Raw genomic sequence first — 20,202 nt, 5'->3', positions numbered from 1 at the left:
TCCTACCTCCAGTAAGGGTCCAACAGTGAAGAATACTGACTCTGGGAAAGAAAGAGGAATGAATGATTTAGTTAATTATACTGTTAAGCAGAATTTATCAGTCTAGTATCCCACCTATTCCTAACGCCCTTCCTCACTCTTTTCTTGTTCTTTCCAAAACCCCATTCTGCTGCTATTAATACAGAAAGTTTAAATTCAGGCCTAGTGTAAATAGGTGAAATTTAATTTAACTTACTCTCAGGCTCAAGGTCTGAATATAGGACAAAGAATGCAGCAATGATCCATAAAATGAATGCAAGACACTTTAAAAAGCTGTTGGATAAATTCCTTTAAAGTTAAATGACTGTCTAAAATTGTAGTGTGGTGATTCAGCATTTCTGATGTAAATAGTATTCAGCAATAAAAGTTAAATATGACCAAACATGAGTGGAACTTTTGAATGTTTTCTCAGAATGAGAGACTCTTAAAAGATATGCCATTTAAGTAATTAAAGTTGCACTCATTTGCACTAGAGCTGAAGCTGGCAGAGGAAAAGGGGGATAAAATGCAGTGTGTCAGTTTCACTTGAGCAGTAAGATACAAGAAATGAGTTTTAGACTAAAGTCCAGATTCTGCCACCCTTCCTGAAATATAAACAGTCATTATTTAATGTAACGCCCACTGGCCCTGAGCAGCATCCCTTGCCACTGGACTATGGGATGTTCTGATGTGTGTTTTTCTCAATTTCTCCCATTGAACCTGTTCCACCTATGTATAAATTAAATATGCATTGGGCCAGAAAGAGTAGGAGAACGACACTATAGTCCAGTGATTAGAGTAATTATCTGAGAAATGAGGCACATCAGGCAGAGAAGGGGAAAGGGTCTGCTACATCCCAGGTGAACCCCCTAACTAAAGAGCTAAAGATTATAAGCGAGGCTACCACCACCTCCCCTCTTTTCTGTAGAGTTAGGCCTGCTCTGAGTACTCCTGCCTGATTGGGCCCCACAGACAAGACAGGTGAGGTAATGCCAAGTTTCACCTAGTGTAAGGACCCCTCGGGGGCTTAGGTATGAGAGACACTACCAGACACCTAGAATAAGGCAGCAGAGCACATGTCCAGAGGCGGAAACTTAAGCACCTCGGGGATTCCAACAGTGGAAGTTTAGGTGCCTCCAGGGTTGGGTGGCAGCTGAGCAGGGTTTGAGGCTCCTGGATTGCCTAAGTCCTTTTGTGGTTCTGGGCCTTCCTGATCTTGGGTTGCACATTATTAAAATACCAGTCAAATGCCAAAAAGCTATGGCCAGTGAGTGAATGGAAAAAGATTATGATCTCAGTTTTCAAATATGGTTTTTGTGTTCCTTAATGCTGAATACTGATCCTTTGAAAAATCAGGTGCCTTTAAGCTGTCTAAAGGTGGGCACCCAAAAATCATTTTTTATTTTAAAAAATATAAGTCTATACTAGGCTTTTGCAGTACAAAATAAGAAACAAGAATGGCACTTCATCACAATACATAGCATGAAATCTATACAGGACAAGCCAGAGAACCTATAGGACATACAGAATTTACCTTATAGTCCTCTAAAAGCTCAACTTCTTCCCCCACAGAAAAAGGACTTAAATGTCTCTAAATAATAGGGATACTAGCATGAAATTATTTCTTCCATTATCTTCTACAGTTTGTCAGACTTTTTGGAAAAGACATACGTGGCACTTTTCAATGCTTGCATGTTTGTTTTGTCATTTAATTTATTTATAGTAATTGGAAAATACAATTTTCATATTTGGATTCCAATCATACCTGCCATGCATAATAAAAACTGAACATTCATTTCACAAAATAAATCAAACTCCAGTTGGAAGCATGTTTTTATACATGACTGAATTCTCAGCATTTCTACTCCTTTAAATGTTTTTTTTTTTTTAAGAAAAAAAATCAGTCTCTCGCTTTGGGAATTTGTTCTTAGTTACAACAGCTTCTGGGAAGGAGGGACAGCATGTTCCTTTAAATACAGTATTACTTACTCACCATGTGTAACACACAATTAAGTGTGAAACAATTGCTCCAGTATATGCAAACCAAAAAATAATGTGTCTGTGCCATAATGTGTATTACTGTTAGCATTCTTGCCCACCATATCAGACAGCTACATTTAAAAAAAAATCCATTGACTAAGTTCAAGAGCTGGTTTTATTTGGTGGGCTTCAGTAAAATTAAACAACAAAAACTGCAACACACAAGCAGGGAATTCACAGAATCATGCAGTTCTAGTTAAAGAACTTAGTGTGATTGTGCAAAAGAGCTTGGCTGACAGGGCCTTCTGCAAGAACTTCTTCATAACCAGGAGGATCAGTTGTGTTCCATGAACCTTGATGTTGGAAGCTTCTGACTAGTTCTTGACAGAGACTGTAATGGCACTGTAGGATGTGTCAGAGTTTGTATCCAGAACTGAGCTACTACAGAGTGCTCAAACGGTCTTGGTTGACAACATTGACCATAATATGAAAGTTTATCTATCTGGATTTGCATGCTAAACCATAAGATCTTCAAGGGAGCTGTTATGGTATATCATGCTATTTATTATTTATTCTATACTGCTTGTTTGTTTAGCCCTGACAGTGTGTGCTTTGCTGTGTCCAAGACACAGAAGTCAGCACAGGTCCTGCCCCGGTATGCATAGAATGAGTATGATTCTGCTGAATTTTAAGTGCTGCTAATATCCAGTGAAGTGATTGGGTGTTGTGACTGCCCAAAATCTCAAAGGACTGGGATCTAAAACATGGTTTTAACAAAGAGGAATGTGACACTGGGAAAAGGTAGAGAACACAAAAAAGTTAACTATTGATCCAACAGATGATTAAGAAGATGGCGGACTAGCACAATGGGAATAATTAACCATGGTGATCAGAAACTGTAATAGTAACATATATTCAAAATGTTGCCTAAATTTTGCACTTTATCCTAAGCGTATCATAAGCTTGTACTGAGCAATATGGAAGTTCGTGAGTGTCTGAGTTTAAATCAAAGCTGGGTACTTTAAAGGCTCTTCACCCTGCATTTTGTCCATCACTAGGCTTGAAGCCAGTTTAGGTGGCCATAAACTTTGTGTGCTCATGTAATATAAGTAAAAGCTTTTATGGCCTACCAGGTCAATGAGAAAATCATTTAGGCTAACATTCCACCTCTGAAGCCTGATCCAAAGCCCATTGAAATCAATGGAAAGCCTGTTCTTGACTTCAGTGGGCTATGGATCATGTCCTAAGTCATCCAATTCCATTATATCCAATTAGGTGAGTGCATTGTATTCCATACTGTATGTGCTATATTTGGTGCCAGTGGGGTGCTAACAGGTGAAATATCAGCAATATTCATCTGTGTCACAGTTTTGATATTAAATAAATTTAGCTGTATGTGTTAAACTACAAGCTAATTTTTATATAGAAAATCTTGCAGAAGTTAGAAGCACAATGTTGAACTGTGTGTATTGGTCAAGAGGTGCAATGCTGAAGAATCCTCCTATCTTTACTGGTAATTCTGAGTCCACAGTGGAAGCGTTCATATTGGATACTATTCTTTGATGGCTGAATAAGGAATGTGGTAAATATCTGGTTTCATTAGTTAGTTGTTCAGCTCTGCAATTTGATTTTATGAATACATTCATATTTCAGTGGATATATAAACACCCTGCAGGAAAAATAAGTTTTGAGCAGAATCTATTTAGCTATACTACTAAAACCATTAAAAAATACACAAACCAAACACAGACTTCTGGATATTTCTGTCCCTGATGGACACAATAAAACTCATGCACAAGTAAAAGTAACTTAATGAAAGGTACACTATTAAAGTCATCATTTCTCCCACTTATTTTTCTGCTTATTGTAACATCGTTGTTATTTTCACAATACCTGGGCATTTTGCTGTCACCCTACTCAAGACAATGGCATCTTTGCAGTATGATTGTAGCCATGTTTGTTTCAGGATATGAGCAGAGAGAAGACGGGTGAGACAATATGTTTTGATTGGAATATATCTTTCTACAGGGACCTTTCCCCTTCTACAGTAAGAGAAGCGAGTGCAATGTCTACATTTCATATCATAACACTTCATTGTGGCAAGGGGGAAACTTTTGGTGGGAATGCCACTACTTTTTGGGGGCTCGGGGGGGCTGGGATATTTTCATAAGAGTATCAAGAAATATTCCAACAAAACCATGTAGGAATTCCCCTGGGGTGGGGGGTTTGGGGCATTTATGGCTCCCTGGTCACTTTCACATATTCCATAAAGCATCAAGAGTGGGGCACAGAATCTGACCCATGGTATTTGCTCTATTTGTTTACATTAGATATTTGGGTTGGATAAGTGCTCATTCCCTCCCCTCTTTCCTTCCTCCTCTAACTACAACTCTCTTCTGAGAGAGTAAATTTTTGGCCCAAATTACATCTTTTAATCTAAATTATTCATAGGGTGTTTTTTTTTTCTGGAAACTGATTTTTTTTTATGTTACAGTATAAAGTTTTGCATTAAGTACAATGTTACATGAGCTCAGATATGGACAGAAAGTGATTAATTACTTGGTACTTTACGCAGAGAAGAGTTTTGATAAACTTGTGACAGGGAAACTGATAGTTGCAGACTGGAAGGATGAACCTTTCCTGAACTTACTTGCAGCTGTTTCACAGCAATGACCTCTCCTAGTTCTTAATTTGGTTAAAACAGGATCTTTGCATCTCTTTGAGCAGTACATGACATGGTTCATATTACACCATACTCAATATCATACAGCTAGATACAATGCAAATTTTTTCCTCTGCAAGTAGTACCAAGCCATCAATGCATTTGTGGTCCCACTGAAGTCAATAGGAGCTTTTCCATTTACTTCAATGGAGGCAGAATTGGATCCAGCACATCCGAACATCATTTTATAGCTATTACATGGATCTCTACAGGATTCTCCATTTAATGTACCTAGTCTTGTTTTCTGGTTATGAAATGCATATTTTACTACAGCCTCCCTCTCCTCCTCCCTCACTTTTACACAACTTTACATAAATCCTGTTTTTTAAACCTGTTTATTGGTATAGTTACATAGTTCCCATCACTGCAATATCCGAACACTTTAAAATATTAATGGATTTATCTTCCCCAAAGGATAGTATGATGGGGCAAGGCCAGATGGCTACAGTAAAGTACTGAGAAACAGGTATGTTAGCCCCAGGCTAAACAAATCCCTAGTACCCTGGTAACCAAATGGCAGTTGCTCCAGGTTAATCAAGGCACCTGGAGCCAATTAAGATCTTTCTAGAAGGCAGTAGAGATAGCTACTTTAATTAGAACACCTGCAGCCAATCAAGGCAGGCTAATCAGGGCACCTGGGTTTAAAAAGGAGCTCACTCCAGTCAGGCAGGGAGGAGCCAGAGGAGAAGGAGCGTGTGTGAGGAGCTGGGAGCAAGAAGGCAAGGAGCTGAGAGTGAGAGAGTGTACTGCTGGAGGATTGAGGAGGACAAGCGTTATCAGACACCAGGAGGAAGGTCCTGTGGTGAGGATAAAGAAGGTGTTTGGAGGAGGCCATGGGGAAGTAGCCCAGGGAGTTGTAGCTGTCATGCAGCTGTTACAGGAGGCACTATAGACAGCTGTGATCCACAGGGCCCTGGGTTGGAACCTGGAGTAGAGAGTGGGCCTGGGTTCCTGCCAACTCCTGATCAGACATAGGAGGAGCTGACCCAGACTGTGGGTTCCACCAGAGGGGAAGATCTCTGAGGTGAACCAATCTGCCAATAAGTGCAGGACTCACCAAGGTATAGGTGGAACTTTGTCACAACAAGCAAGGTCAGGATGCACTATCCCTTTTTTTACAAAGCAGGGAACTGAGGCTGAATGAACAAGTGATATGCTCAATGTCATTCAGAAGGTCTGTGAAGAAGTGCTAAAGATGACTTAACTCAAGAATTTAAATTCTGGAGATGATTTAAAAAACTAACCTCTTTAACCTGTCCACACAAAGGGCACAAAGGACAATCAGTAACATCACTGGCAGGTATATATAAAAGCCATATTGGAATTGTGCTCTCTCATCTCCACATGCATATCTCCCTCTTCCTGATCAGAGGAGAGGCTGAGCCACATCTGTGGGACCATCCACCACTTCTACTGGACCCTGTGGAGGGATTGTAATGGGTGTGGAGAGCCATGTGACAGAAGATTTGGCCAGTGGGAAACGATGGGCCAGTGTTGTGTATTGTGCTCTCCCTATGATCTGTCAGAGCTCTTCTAGGAAGAGATAATGGAGCCAGTTCCATAGATCAGAGGTTCTCAACCAGGGATACATAGAGGTCTTCCAGGGAGTACATCAACTCATCTAGATATTTGCCTTGTATCACAACAGAGTACATACAAAGCACTAGCAAAGTTTGTACAAACTACAATTTCATGCAATAACTTGCTTATCCTGCTCTATATACTATACACTGAAATATAAGCACAATATTTATATTTAATTGATTTTATAATTATATGGCAAAAATGAGAAAGTAAGCAATTTTTCAGTAATAGTGTGCTGCAACACTTGCAGTTTTATGTCTGATTTTGTAAGCAAGTAGTTTAAGTGAGGTGTAATTTGGGGGTACACAAGACATATCCTGAAAGAGGTACAGTAGTCTGGAAAGGTTGAGAGCCACTACCATAGGTATCCCTCTGTGTCAAGAATTCCTTCTTTAAAGGTGGTGGTGGTAGTGAGATGGAGTATTCAGGGCCCAAGGGAGATCCTGGTAGTGGGGGTCCAACGGGCCATTGTGCTCAGAAGGTGGGCAACTGCTAGCGGTCAGAGTACAGTCTGGTAGACAGCAGTGTATTGTCGCCTAGGCCAACGAGGCCTAGGCCTAGGGTGGCTGATTTGCAGGGGCAGCAGATTTGCTCGTGACTCCTCCCCAACTCCATCCCTTCCCCAAATCCCCAGCTCACCTCCTCCCTCAGGTGTGCCGTGCGTCCCTTCTCCCCCCTCCCAGGCTTGCTGTGCGAAAGCGCTGGGAGGGAGGGAGAAGCGAGTAGCGGCGCGATAGGAGGCGATGGAGCAAAGGTGAGCTGGGGCCCGCAGGCGTGGGGAGTGACTCTGGGGGGGGGGGGCAGGGAACCGCTCCTTGCCCCAGCTCACCTCCACTCCACCGCTGCCATCCTCTGAGTGCACCACAACTCCCCTTCTCCACCCACCCTCCCAGGCTTACCGCAGAGGTGAGCAGGGGGGGCAATTTTTTGAGGGCCGATGGGCATCGAATTTGTTAATCCACCACTGCTGGGAGAGTAGAGACTTCATGGCTTGTTCCTTGGAGTAAAGTGGCAGTGTAGACAAAGCCTAAGGTTTCCTTCCTCATATCCTGCATATGAAGGATGGGAATTTCAGGCAAGCAAAGGGAAGTATTTCTTCTAATAGCAGCTAGACAGCGTATAGAACTGACTGGCTGCCATAGAGTCAAGTACAGTTGGTGGATTTTAAGAGGTGGCTGGATCATTTCAGCATCTACAACAGCATCTGTTGTTGTACATGAAAAAGTAGATGTGATCAACTTCCATGCTTCTAGGAAGTCAGCTGACAGCCACATAACTCAGGAAAGAATGTCTCCCCCATCAAGCTTTTCACCATTAACCAGTTGCCTTGTGAAGATTTCTTTCCTGGTCCTGGACTGGATAAACCATTTGTTTAAACTGATATGGGAAATCCTGAGGTTTCTATTTTGAGATGCTGCTCTTTTTGCCACACTGGCATGTACAGGTTCTGATCCTTTGTCCACTGAACTCAGTGGCTAGATTCAGAAATGCAGCATGTGAAGGGTTAAACAGAAACACTTTGGGAAATGTTTTCATGGCCAAACTCTCTTGCAGGGAATGAAAGTGATTTACAAAATATACATCTTGAACTCTACACAAACACTGAGGGGCAAAGTCTATGATTATCTCACTGCAGATCTTATACTTGATAAGTGTGTCTTTGTCAAGGAATGTACAGTAAAGATTTATTTAACTGACTCACTATCTGATCTTTCTGAATTATTCTAGACAGAGTTCCCATGCCACTCAAAAAATTATTCCCCAAGTCTCTGTAAGCAAGGACAAGTAATAATGCAGTGTTTTATTGTTCACCTTGTCTTAGTATGGCACTACCACTTTAAATATTGTTCACCTTGTCTTGTATGTGGGTGTGAGTGTTGGGGGAGGGCACAAGAGAGTGTTTATTAATTTAGGTGGAATAAATGGGCCCACAGAATCACAGGTGTTCATGACTCTGAAACTATTCAACATTAAACAGTTTCAAACAAGGTCTGGTACACAGAGACCTCAGCCTGCTTAGCACCATGGCAAACACACCATTAAAAAATCCTATTAACCTTTTTAGTAAAGATACAGAAAAGAGAGACAGATAAAGAATTTACTTAATCTATGTAGATTTAAAGATTTTCATTTTAACAATATATGCTATTCATGTCCCCAGTAGCCGGAGAGATCCTTAGAAGGAAAAACTTGTGCTTACAATCTTTTAGATGGCATTAAAGATAGTAATAACTGGACTTCTTAACTGGGCTGGAGCTGCTGTAGTTTTCTAAAAGATAATCAGATAAATACACAAGAGGGGACAGAAAAACCAGTAAAGATAGAAAATGCAGTTTTTGTCTCTGGTGCTGATTTTCATTTGAAACTTTACTTCTGGAGAACCATAGTCACTTAAAATCTATCCTTTGTAGTTAAACTTGTTTTGTTCTCTCTAAACCAATTTGTGAAATTCATAACTGGAGGCAAAAAGCTGTGCATATCTTCCTCCACACTGAGGAAAGGAGCAAATTTCATGAGCTTATGCTGTACAGTGCAAGACAATACAATTTTGGGTTTGCACCCCAGAGGGGGTGGGCACTTGAGTGGTGGGCAATCCCCTAGCTGATTCTTCCCACACAGAGCTGATTTCAGTATGTGTGGCTTTCTGCAGCTGGGTGTGTCCCTACCAGTGTGTGCGCTAGAGGAGGCTTAAGGGCCCGATCCAGCAGAACAGGGTGAGGGAGCCCAGGCTGGTGGAATGGGTGGGCTCAGTGGGACTCCAGTACATCAGGTGGTACCCTGGAGTGGGGGCTACCTGTCACAGGCAATATGCTTCCTATAGCAGTGGGTATGTTCTCTTGTATCTTGCCTGGAGAGCTCCGTGACCTACATCACAGGGTTAGGGGTTAATGTCACAATTAGGACCTCTGGTATTTTGTTATGGAAATTAAAACACTATATATTGTCAGAGTGTGTGTGTCTATGTAAATAACAACCTTAATGTGAATATATACACCTATCTAAATATATAAACACCACATCAAGAAAACAATGTAATGTGAAGGTTAAGATTTAAAAACAAAAACAAAGCAACCCAGAAAAGTCAGAGTTGAAATTCCTGCAGCAGCCTGAAGTCCTTCTGCTTGTGCATTACAAGATCACTTGTTGTGTGCAGCAATACAAAATACTCCATACATGCATCTCATTACAGTAAAAATGTGCACTTTATATATAAACCCAAAAATGGTATATTGAAATCAATATCGGATGTGCATTGTCAGCTTCAGACCATAAGCAGTAATTACAAAATGGTGAGGCAAATATACCCCCTGGAGCTCCTACTGAAGCCAGTGGAAGCTGCAGAGATGTATAAGAGGGGAGAATTTGGCCTGCTATGTATATGTAGCTATAACTGTACAAATACTGTGTGTAACAACCTCATTTTATTTGATAGCTCCATCTGTAAGAATACAAGGAAGGAAGATGAGGGATGTGTGTGTGGATGCATGTTTTTTTCCACACTAGTTCCCCCATCTGTAACATCTACTTTTCCCCTAATCTAAGTACCTCAGGGCTGCAGGCCATTGTCAGAATTCTGCTTGCAGTTGTTTTGGAACTGCTTGGTGTTGCTCCAAATAATTTTTTTCCTGAATTTAGCTTGCATTTATGGATATTCAACAGGACTCTGATATACACACAATTAAGCCTGCCCTGAGTGACAGATGAATAGCTTACACAACTGAATCCAAGCATCTAATTAAAGGTCCCCTTTTAAACACATCATTTCAATTGATTTATACCATGTGAGATTCTTGTTTCCCTGTCTTCAGCACGGTATGGTAATATGCCATATTAGTGGAACTGTCTGATCACTTCCATTAGCTAAATGCACAACTTTCCTGGTTTTAAAAGAAAAACAGGATTGAAAGACTGTTGCAAAACAGGAACATATTTGTGTTTCTTTGCCAGGCTGTGCCACAGTGAGCAGCACCTGACCTGTCATTAGTCAGGGAGTATCTGCCACATAGGGACATATGGAGGGGAGTTGTCTGCACTGTGTGCATCATGTTATTTGCTGTTAGAAGACATGGTGCACTTCTCCAGCCAAAATGAACCAGTCTTTGTGGCATGTTATCTCTCATACTCAGGAGGCTTGTGAAAGTAAAATGTGTTGTGAAGAAACCTGTCAGCACAAATCACAGTTGGAATATCCAGGACAGCTTGGGCCAAACCTTTGACAGTCCCATTAGTACAATCCTCAAGTAGTTTGGACCTTAAGCCAGAGAGCAGGCCAGTGTCTCTGTGCACATCATAAAAGAACAGCAGTGGGTCAAAGTTATACCCTAGTGCCTGCCAGCAGACAAAAATCTCTCAGTATTGAAAACACTTCTGTGATTCACCATGGGAAGAATCCTATTTTATGGTGGCAGTTTGGGGAAGTAGTGCTTTATATTTTCTTACAGCCATTATCATGCCTTTTCTGGAAAGAACCAATTCTTGGAAATATGGGATGTTGGCAGCCACTCCATAGTTGGGTTTGAGATAATATTAGGTTCCCATCCTAAACCTGATTTTCAAACAGCTGTTGGGGGGGGGGTACTGGCAGCGAGCACTCAGCTATCTGTTTATGACACAGGCAAAGGGTTAATGTCCCTTTCACCTGGAAAAGGTTAACAAATGATACCTGACCAGAGGACCAATCAGGAGACAAGATACTTTCAAATCTCGGTGGAGGGAAGTCTTTGTTTGTGTGTTCTTTTCTTTGTCTGTTGTCATCTCTGGGATCTGAGGGTGATCACACTATCTCCAGGCTCTCTAATCTTCTGTTTCCAATTTGTAAGTACAGGTAGAAAGACAATATAGGCTTTTACATTGTTTTTCTGTATTTGCAAGTGTGTAGTTTGCTGGAAATATTTTAATTGTATTTTTTCTGAATAAGGCTGTTTATTCATTTTTTATAAGCTAACAGACCCTGTAATATTTCATTTTGATTACAGAGACAATTTTTATGTCTTTTCTTTCTTTTTTATTAAAAGCTTTCTTTTTAAGACCTGTTTGATTTTTTTCCTAGTTAAGGCTCAAGGGGATTGAGTCTGTACTGCCTCTGGGGAAGAGGGAGGGGAAGAGTTTACTTTCCCTGTGTTAAGATCCAGGGGATCTGGGTCTTGGGGGTCCCCAGGGAAGGTTTTGGGGGGAACAGAGTTCATCAAACACTCAGTTTTGATTGGTGGCAGCATATCAGATCTAAACTGGTAATTAAGCTTAGAGGTTTTGTGCAGGTACCCAAATTTTGGACGCTAAGGTTCAGATTTGGGAATTATACCTTATGACAGCCTGTGAATACCATGTAAATATATACTTACAAGAGTATTGAAATGTGTTCATGTAGCTGTCTTGATAAGCTAATTGTGGATGGAAGTCATCCATTTAGGGTGCAGAAGCAATACCACATGGCTGTGTGTGAATGGAGCATAACAGACTGTCAGAACTTCAAACTCATAGACCGAAATAGATTCTGATAAAATACTCAAATTTTGACTAAGGAGCAAGTTATTTAAAATCTAACTCAGTTCACAGACAAATCACAAACAGGAAAAGGCACTAAATTCATCAAATTGTGTGCTGTGAATAGCTCAGCTTTAGGGGTTATACTGGGTATCTGTAGAGCTGGAACCTCTTTGCCAGCTGGTCAGATTCCTCCTCCCTTGAAACCAATGAGGCAGGCAGTTTGTTCAGTGAAGAGAACTGGGAGCCAGGATAGTTGGGTATATTCATGGCCCTCCTTCTGCCTCACCTGTTAACAGTTACACCTATTTCACAGGAGAGTAACTACTGGGGTGCAGGTGGAAGTTGTTGTGAAACTTAAATAATTAGTGCTTGTAAAAACATTGCAAACCTTGGAATGAAAGATTGTCTAGACACATGGAGCATTATGATTTATTTCTATACTCTTACAGAATTCAATGGCTCTGCATATTTAGCAAGTCTTCCTATTGGAACTCAAGCCCATTCTAATTGTATAGCATGCTCATGTTCATGCTTCTCTATTTGCTTCCCTGGTGAGGGTCTCTGGAAATATCCCTAAAGAGTGTGATGTAATTTAAAAAACTAGAAGTAGAGGTGGCAAAATTCCCATTGCTCTTCACTTACACTCTGCTCCTGCATTCAAGCTTTTCTATCTCCATTTATAGCAGACATTTAATGTAGGCATCCTTAAAAATAAAACTGGGTGGAAAAAAAAATCTTCGTCAGTGAGAAACAAAATGGGCTGCTGAATATACTTGCCCTACCGCAAGCAAAGGGGTGATGCTGGAAGGTTGCCCCATTATCACAGCTATTAATATCCTAATTTAAAAACATGTCATCCACATTTAATTACTGTGCTTTACAGTCTGGTGCTTCCAAAACAGCAGTGCCCTTAAGGTATTCTGTGTGTGCCACTGCTTTGGAGGAGAGCACCTAACTCAGAAGTGGGAGAAAGAAGAGGAGGACTCAGCAAGGTCATCAAGGAAAGGAAAATTAAAAGAATGCTGAAGTAATCAGTGTGACAGTTCAGGGCGTGAACTAGTGCAAAGGAAAAACTAATAATAAAACCTTTAGGATAAACCTCTCTAGTCACAGAACTGCTCCATGACATCTGGCTATTTATTATCTTCTAGAATAGTGTAATTAGGATGCTATGTTAGATAGTGTTGATGTGCCACCAATATAAAGCACCTCTTAGAATAGCAGCTGGCTGCTGCTTCTGGCAAACGGACAGTACCACAGAATCATGTACGGAATGTTCCTGAAAAGCTGAAGGCTGGAAAGCTGGAACACCTTTATCGTGGACCTAATTATCCAGTCCTTGCACTTTGTGTAATAGTTTACTCTTGTACAAAGTGGGTGTAATATGCTACCAGATCAGAATAGGAGTTCTTTAAACACACTTTGCACAGCTGCAAGGCAATGGAGAATCAAGTCACTTATTTATTCTGTTTTGCTCCATATAAAATATCATTTTATTCTAGCATATAGGGGTATTAGTGTAAAGGAAAATTACCTGTTTTTACATGTATTGTGAAATGCCATGCACAGACATGGTGCTGTGTAATAAATACATAAAAATAATAATGGAAGCAGAGACAGTGAACCCTTAAAATGAGGTCTACTATGATCAGCATTTCTTCTACCAGAGGGGTTCTCAAATTTTTTTGCTGAATCCCCTTTGAAAATATTTCAGGCTGTGACAACCTCCCCATACCATGCCACCCTTATTTCTATGATGCTGCTTGGGGGCTGTGCTGCCTTCAGAGCTGGGTGCCCAACCAACAGCCACTGCTCTTGAGACCTCCTCCCCCTACAATAGTCTTGTGACTCCCTTTTGAGTCAGGAGCCTCCCCAGTTTGAGAAACTGATGCTTTCCAAAGTCCCAGCTCTGATACTTCCCAAATTCAGCTTCACATCTTGGTTTATAATAAGGCTCACAAATGATGTGCAACAGCCATTTAACTGCCACTTATGTTAATGATAAATAGTATGGTAATTACTGTTATTACAGCAAACTATGTGTGGTAAAAGAATAAGAGTTGTGCCTAACACTGATGCACTCATAAAAACAGTCCTACTTCATTAGAAGGTATGCCCCTTTGCACTTGTCAAATGGGAGCATGAAAACAAAGCATAACTCTTAACTGGAGGAGATGACCCAAGCTGTTTGAGTGAACATCTAGATCATGATACATATCAGTTCAGGTTTCTCCCTTATGATCATTGCTCATCTCCTGAAAGTCACCATCAGGAAAACACGTTTCCTGGGACTTCATAAAGGAAATAATTAAAAGGAACAAAAAGAATTATTAATAGTGTAAAAACATATCATTGTAAGTGTTTTTACATGACTGACCCTTCCATTATTCTGTCATTTAGTTTCCACTTTACCAGCAACCTAGACTTTTTCTACGTGAGGCTTTTTTAAAAAAACAAAACAAAACACTTTTTTCCTAAAACAGGTGCAGGAAAAAATAAATCTTGGCAAGAAGAATGTTAGTTTTCAATTATTAACTGAAGAGTCTATGGCACCCATATGTAATTTTAAATCAAACATAATGATACCTTAAAGGAGTGATGTGTCCTTTTTTATGTTGTATAAGTTTTTGACTGGCCAATTGAAAATGATAGGCAAAATGAAAATAAGACTCATCTCTAAGAGCAATGAGATAAAGAAAAGAAAGATAGTGAGAGGTAGAAAGGACAAAAAGAGAGCACATGCCAAATGAGGCATCAATACATTATGATTTAAAATTATGGTAAAATATGGTTAGGACATTCTGTGATAAGAATCTTTGCTACAACTAAAAAGAGAAATTGTCAAAATCTGGGCTATTTTCTTTTACCTTTCAGTGACTATAAAGGAGAGTTGAAGAATTATTGAGCTTTTTCTAGAGTTGGGGTATATAGCTTTTTAAAGAGAAAGATCTTGCATGTATATATATGACAATATTTGATCAATCTTACTAGGGAGATATTATCCCACTGCAAAATAAACTTTTGTAATCTACTCACCAAAATTTGTTCACAACATTCTCAAGATTACACCGGTTTATCAGAAGAGATCCGCCCACCTATCATGTTTTCATTAGTTATGGAGGAGCTTGAATGGAAAAAAAAGAGTAGATATACTCAGATGGAGACAGAAGAAATTAAAAACAGTTGTACTTCTGGAAAGTGTTTTTCCCCTCTTCCATCTGTCTACACAGACACTCATAATAAACTTCCACTATATAACCTCGCAACAGCAACTGCAGAGCTACTATGTCGAGTGGAACTACACAGCGGTTGCCTTTTGGGAGCCAGCTTTGTCTTTCCCATTAAAGAAGAATGTGACTGCAGCAGAAGGTAGCGCACGTGTGTAATTCAATAGAACTTGGCATAGCCTCCTATTCCTGCTGGCAAATGATTAATATGTTTCCCAGTACTCTTCTGGATCTTCTGCACCACCTGGGCCAATAATGCTTGCGGTCAGTCCCAAGAAATACTTGGCAGCCGCAAGGCCCAGATACTAAGCTGTGATATGTCGCGTGTGTCCAACAGCAACTGCATACAGTGTTGTTGTAGCCCTGTTGGTCTGAGGATATTACAGAGACAATACGGGTGAAGTAACATTAAATTAATAACTTTGCTAGACACTAGAAATCATGCTCTTAATAAAGACACTGTTGTAATAAGCCATAAATTCAATCTATAATACACTAACCTTCCCCCCCCCCTTTTTTTTTGTTCTAACACTGCAGGGGTTTTAACAGGCCACATCACCTGGAATGCCCTTAAAACATATGCGAACTCCTTATGCTAAACTATCTGTTCGACCTTGTATTTAGCTGTGACACTGAGTACTTTTCCAAGACCCAAGGAAGAGCTTTATGTAGCTCCTTAGCTTCTTTCTCACCAACAGAAGTTGATCCAATAAAGAGATATTACTTCACCCACTTTGTCTCTCCTACAGTAATTGTGTCTGACTGGCTTCTTCATCAAGGCTTTGATTTGCATTACAGCTGTTACCTTGGTGTGTGTGTGTGCGCACATGTGCATGAGTGAAAAACAGAGACTACAGAAGAACTACTGAGTCCTGCTCCCAGTCTATATCCCCATAATCTTTCCCCAAATCCTGGTTTACAACATCATTAAATGTACTTGATTTAGTTGCCAGTATCTGAAATTTACTCAATTGGTACAGCTTCTTTGTGGAGTGTGTGTATTATTGGTCCAAGTTTATAATTCAATTTAGTATGTAGGAATTTAGGATGATGCAAAGCAGTGAAATGATAAAAGTTCAAATTTCCTATCTATTTTTGCTGTCTCTTCTCTGTTCTTGGTATTCTTTTTTGGTGATAATATTGTACAGCTTTGTATTCCAGCCTCCTCTGAAGCCTTAGTGCATGTTGTCTGTTTTCAGTTTACTTATCTGGAAGCAGTCCGATGTCCCCTGAGTAATGAACTCTATTGACTGCAATTTTTGTTGTGGTCAGTGGCTGTTATATACAGTTGTAGAAAATTCATAAGAGTATCTTCAACTTGTCAGGAAATAAAGAAAAAATAAATGAATGGGGTGAAAAATAAAAGGTCAAAACCACTGGAACATGGCCAACTCAATAGTGCCTTCTTAAAATATGCTATTCTCAGAATGTGCCAGGGCCTTCCAGCCAACCAGCACTTCCAGAACTGCCACATTGTGAACAAACAGATACTCATCAAAGGCAGTAGGATGCACTCTGGTGCAGAGTTAAAACTATCCACTCTAGGTTTATCTGGGTTCCAAATACCAGGTACTATGTTTAGTCAATAAGCACAAAAAGTATTTTGGACTATATTCTTAGTTTTAAAGCAACTCTTAGATTCATATGTAAAGATGCCAATAACTTTAATTCCCCCACACACCAAGGTTGAATTTGGCCCTTTCATAAGATTTCATACTTATCAGGAAAATAAGTTAGGAAGATGATAAAATGGTGCAAAAGTGGTGTCATGGTTTCCTTTAAATAAAAGAGACTGAAACAGAATAGGAGATGGGTTTTGATTTTAATTAGAGCATAAAAGAATCACTGCCCCACTAACAAACTTAAATTTATAAAACTTTTTTACGCTGAACAGGTACTTTCTGTTTTTCCTCCTCTATTACTGTTGATTGTTTTCAATACCTTGCTATCTGTAAGTAAAATATGATGATTCCTTTATTGCCAGACTTTTGAAACATTTTGGGTTATCATGCATTACCAATTCATGCCCACTGGAGTGATTTCAGTATTACAGAATTGGATTTGAGATATCAAAGAATGATTGAGGCACTTGCATGATGCTGATTACATAGGAGAAATTTGCTTTTCTTCTAGAAACAATGAAGGGAAATAATAAAAAGATACTTGTCTCTTTTCTCCTCTACAGTTTTAGTGATTCATGTACAGAGCTGGTCAAAAAAATGGAAACAATGAAAATATTTAAATTTTCCCCCCAAAAATGTTCCATGGCATTTTAAAAATCAATATTTTTATCAAAAACTGTATTGAATCACCTACAAAATTGCAATTGAAATTTTGATTTCTTTACTAAAAAAGAAGAAGTTCTTACCTGAAACCAGGTTTTTCAGTGAACAAAAATTCCTATAGATGATTTTGATAAACATATTGGAAAAATAGCAGCAAAGAATCTTGTGGCACCTTATAGACAGACGTTTTGGAGCATGAGCTTTCGTAGGTGAATGCATGCATCTGACGAAGTGGGTATTTACCCACGAAAGCTCATGCTCCAAAACGTCTGTTAGTCTATAAGGTGCCACTGGATTCTTTGCTGCTTTTACAGATCCAGACTAACACAGCTACCTTCTGATAACTGGAAAAATAGAACATGAAAATTTTATCACATTCAAAAATGTCTTTTTAAAAGGTCCATGGGGGTGGGGGGAAGGGACAGTATAGCTAAAAAGCTTTTCATGTGAAAAATCTCAATCCGTTCTGTTCCTTGAGTTTCTTCCAGGTTATTTCATTGAGGCTATGGCATATATGGAGCAGAGGCTGCACACCTTGCAGTTGAGAAGCTGGTACAGTTCCTTAAATTCACGGATTGCCTTGACCCCTTGCACTGGTTCTCAGCCTCTGCATGCCTGCCAGAACAGTTCCTTCAACTTTCTCCCTGCCATCCTAGCCCCAAATTTCCCATGTAGGAGAGAGGGAGATACCCTTAACTGTGGGGGAAACCAGTGTAAGTTAATGTTGATAGGGTCAACATTAATTTATTGGCTCTTCTCTGTGAGATGGAGGGAGGAATGATGTCACACAACCACACTCGAGTTTCATCCCCCCTGCCTAGATGTAGTAATTTTCTGTCCATCCTATTTGCATATTGTCCTCAACTTGAACATTTAATGATGGCATAGTGTTTAAAGATTGTTTTTAATAAGGTGTCTGAATGTGACTCTACAAGACAAAAATCTCATAGTGCTCAGCAGGGGCTGCTATACAAGATAATGTTCCTTATGTTTTGGCACCTTTGCACAAAAAGCCTCTTTTTATGCAATGAAGGTGGTATAACCACTTCTAAACTATCAAAAAAATGCTAGAGAGAATCTCTCTCAATAAAATCCATCGCATTAATTAGAAAGAAAGCATTTCAAAACAGCTGAGTCTCCCAAGTGGCAACCTTTGGCCATTATAAAATGATTCCAGTGGAAATCCTGCATTCTGATGGGTTGAACTGTTCCCATATTATTACATAGAGTGATGAAAAAACCCTCCTTAATCTCATGCAGTTGACCTCAGGCAGACTGCACAAGAGCTGACAGTAAAAACAGGCGTAACGAAAAGAGGTACTTTCCAACCTATACAGAACTAGCATGTAGGCTGTATCGGATATACTATGTGTGACAGGTTTACTACTGAACTGGAGTATTAATAATGTGCTTCAACTTCATATTACTACTTTCATCAAGACAACACTGTGGAGAACCTTAGCTGCTACTGTGTGTGCTTCTAAAGCAGACAGCAGAAAACAGAAAAGAGTAATTGCCATGGGTGAGACAGCTTTACTTTTGTAGTCATTCATTTTTATGGAAGAATGAATCAGTGCAAGCTGACTTGGGAAGAGATTGAAAAATAGAGACTGAGAATTTTAAGAGAAGATTCATTGGGGTTAGATAGCACAGTGAAATAGTACAAGTAGCCTGCCAGCTTCAGTTCTGGCCATAATTGAATGAGTATGACTGTCTAATTCTAGTCCTTCGTGGAGATTTTGTCCACATCAGAAAACCAGTTTGGGACAAATATCTGGACCTGCAAGAAGCTGGAGTTAAGAATTCACCACCTTGTAGGATTGAATCCTCTTTGCTGGAGAGGTTCAGCCCTGAAATAGTAGTACTTATGCGGTTTAGGAGTGAGCACTGAATTGGTACAGATTGGAGGAGGAACTCACAGCACCTGCTGCACTGGGCTTAAATTAAGCTAGTTCTTTTGTTTTCATGAGAAAAATCTTTAAATATAAGTTAAGAGTGACCAACAAGGTTTTGACCCAATGGGGCCTTGGTCTGCCTTTCCGTTCAGACCTTCTCTTTTGTAGAGGGCAAATAAAAATTGCAGATGCCTTAATTGTTATCAGGTACTTTGACATCTAAATGACATCAATTCCATCCACAAGTTGTCAGAGCACAATTGCACCCCAATGATTTGTCCCCATAATATTGCAGGCAGAAAAAAGGGAAGATGGATTTTAAAAGTCATTCCAACAATTTTGCATATTAGTGCATTGCTTTGATTTACCATAAAGAAGTGAAATTCATAAAAGAGCAAAACCCAGAAAAAAGGATTCAGTGCAGTAATAGTTCCCATGGTAAGAAGTACCTCTTATGCTATTTTTTCCCCTTTTCCTAATTATGACAAATCTTTGGACCAATTTGATACTTTGTTTCCCTTAAATGTTTTCTACCCACTATTGTCCTACCAAGTGAAATTTCTTTAGACTGCGTGACAAAGCTCTGTTCTTGTCTCAGTGGGTCAAATGTTTCCTGGCAGATTTTGCTAGCCTCAGAGGCTCACTGTGACCCTACACATAGCCCTTCTCTCTCTAGGGACGGGCATCACAGCCTACTGAGCCATTTTCATCATAAGCTAGCAAGGGAGGTGAGGAGAAGCTAGCCTCTCTTGCACAGTCTCGGTTGTCTCTCAGGCCTGGTCTACACTACGCGTTTAAATTGATTTAAACAGCGTTAAATCAATTTAACGCTGTACCCGTCCACACTACAACGCTCTTTATATTGATATAAAGGGCTGTTTAAATCGATTTATGTACTCCTCCCCGACGAGAGGAGAAGCGCTAAAATTGATATAAACATATCGGATTAGGGTTAGTGTGGCTGCAAATCGACGTTATTGGCCGCCGGGCAGTATCCCACAGTG

This window comes from Chelonoidis abingdonii, chromosome 5 (assembly GCF_003597395.2).
Source record: "Chelonoidis abingdonii isolate Lonesome George chromosome 5, CheloAbing_2.0, whole genome shotgun sequence".
In the NCBI taxonomy this organism is placed as follows: Eukaryota; Metazoa; Chordata; order Testudines; family Testudinidae; genus Chelonoidis; species Chelonoidis abingdonii.
The sequence above is the reverse complement of the archived record's forward strand: the minus strand, read 5'-3'. Positions refer to the sequence as shown.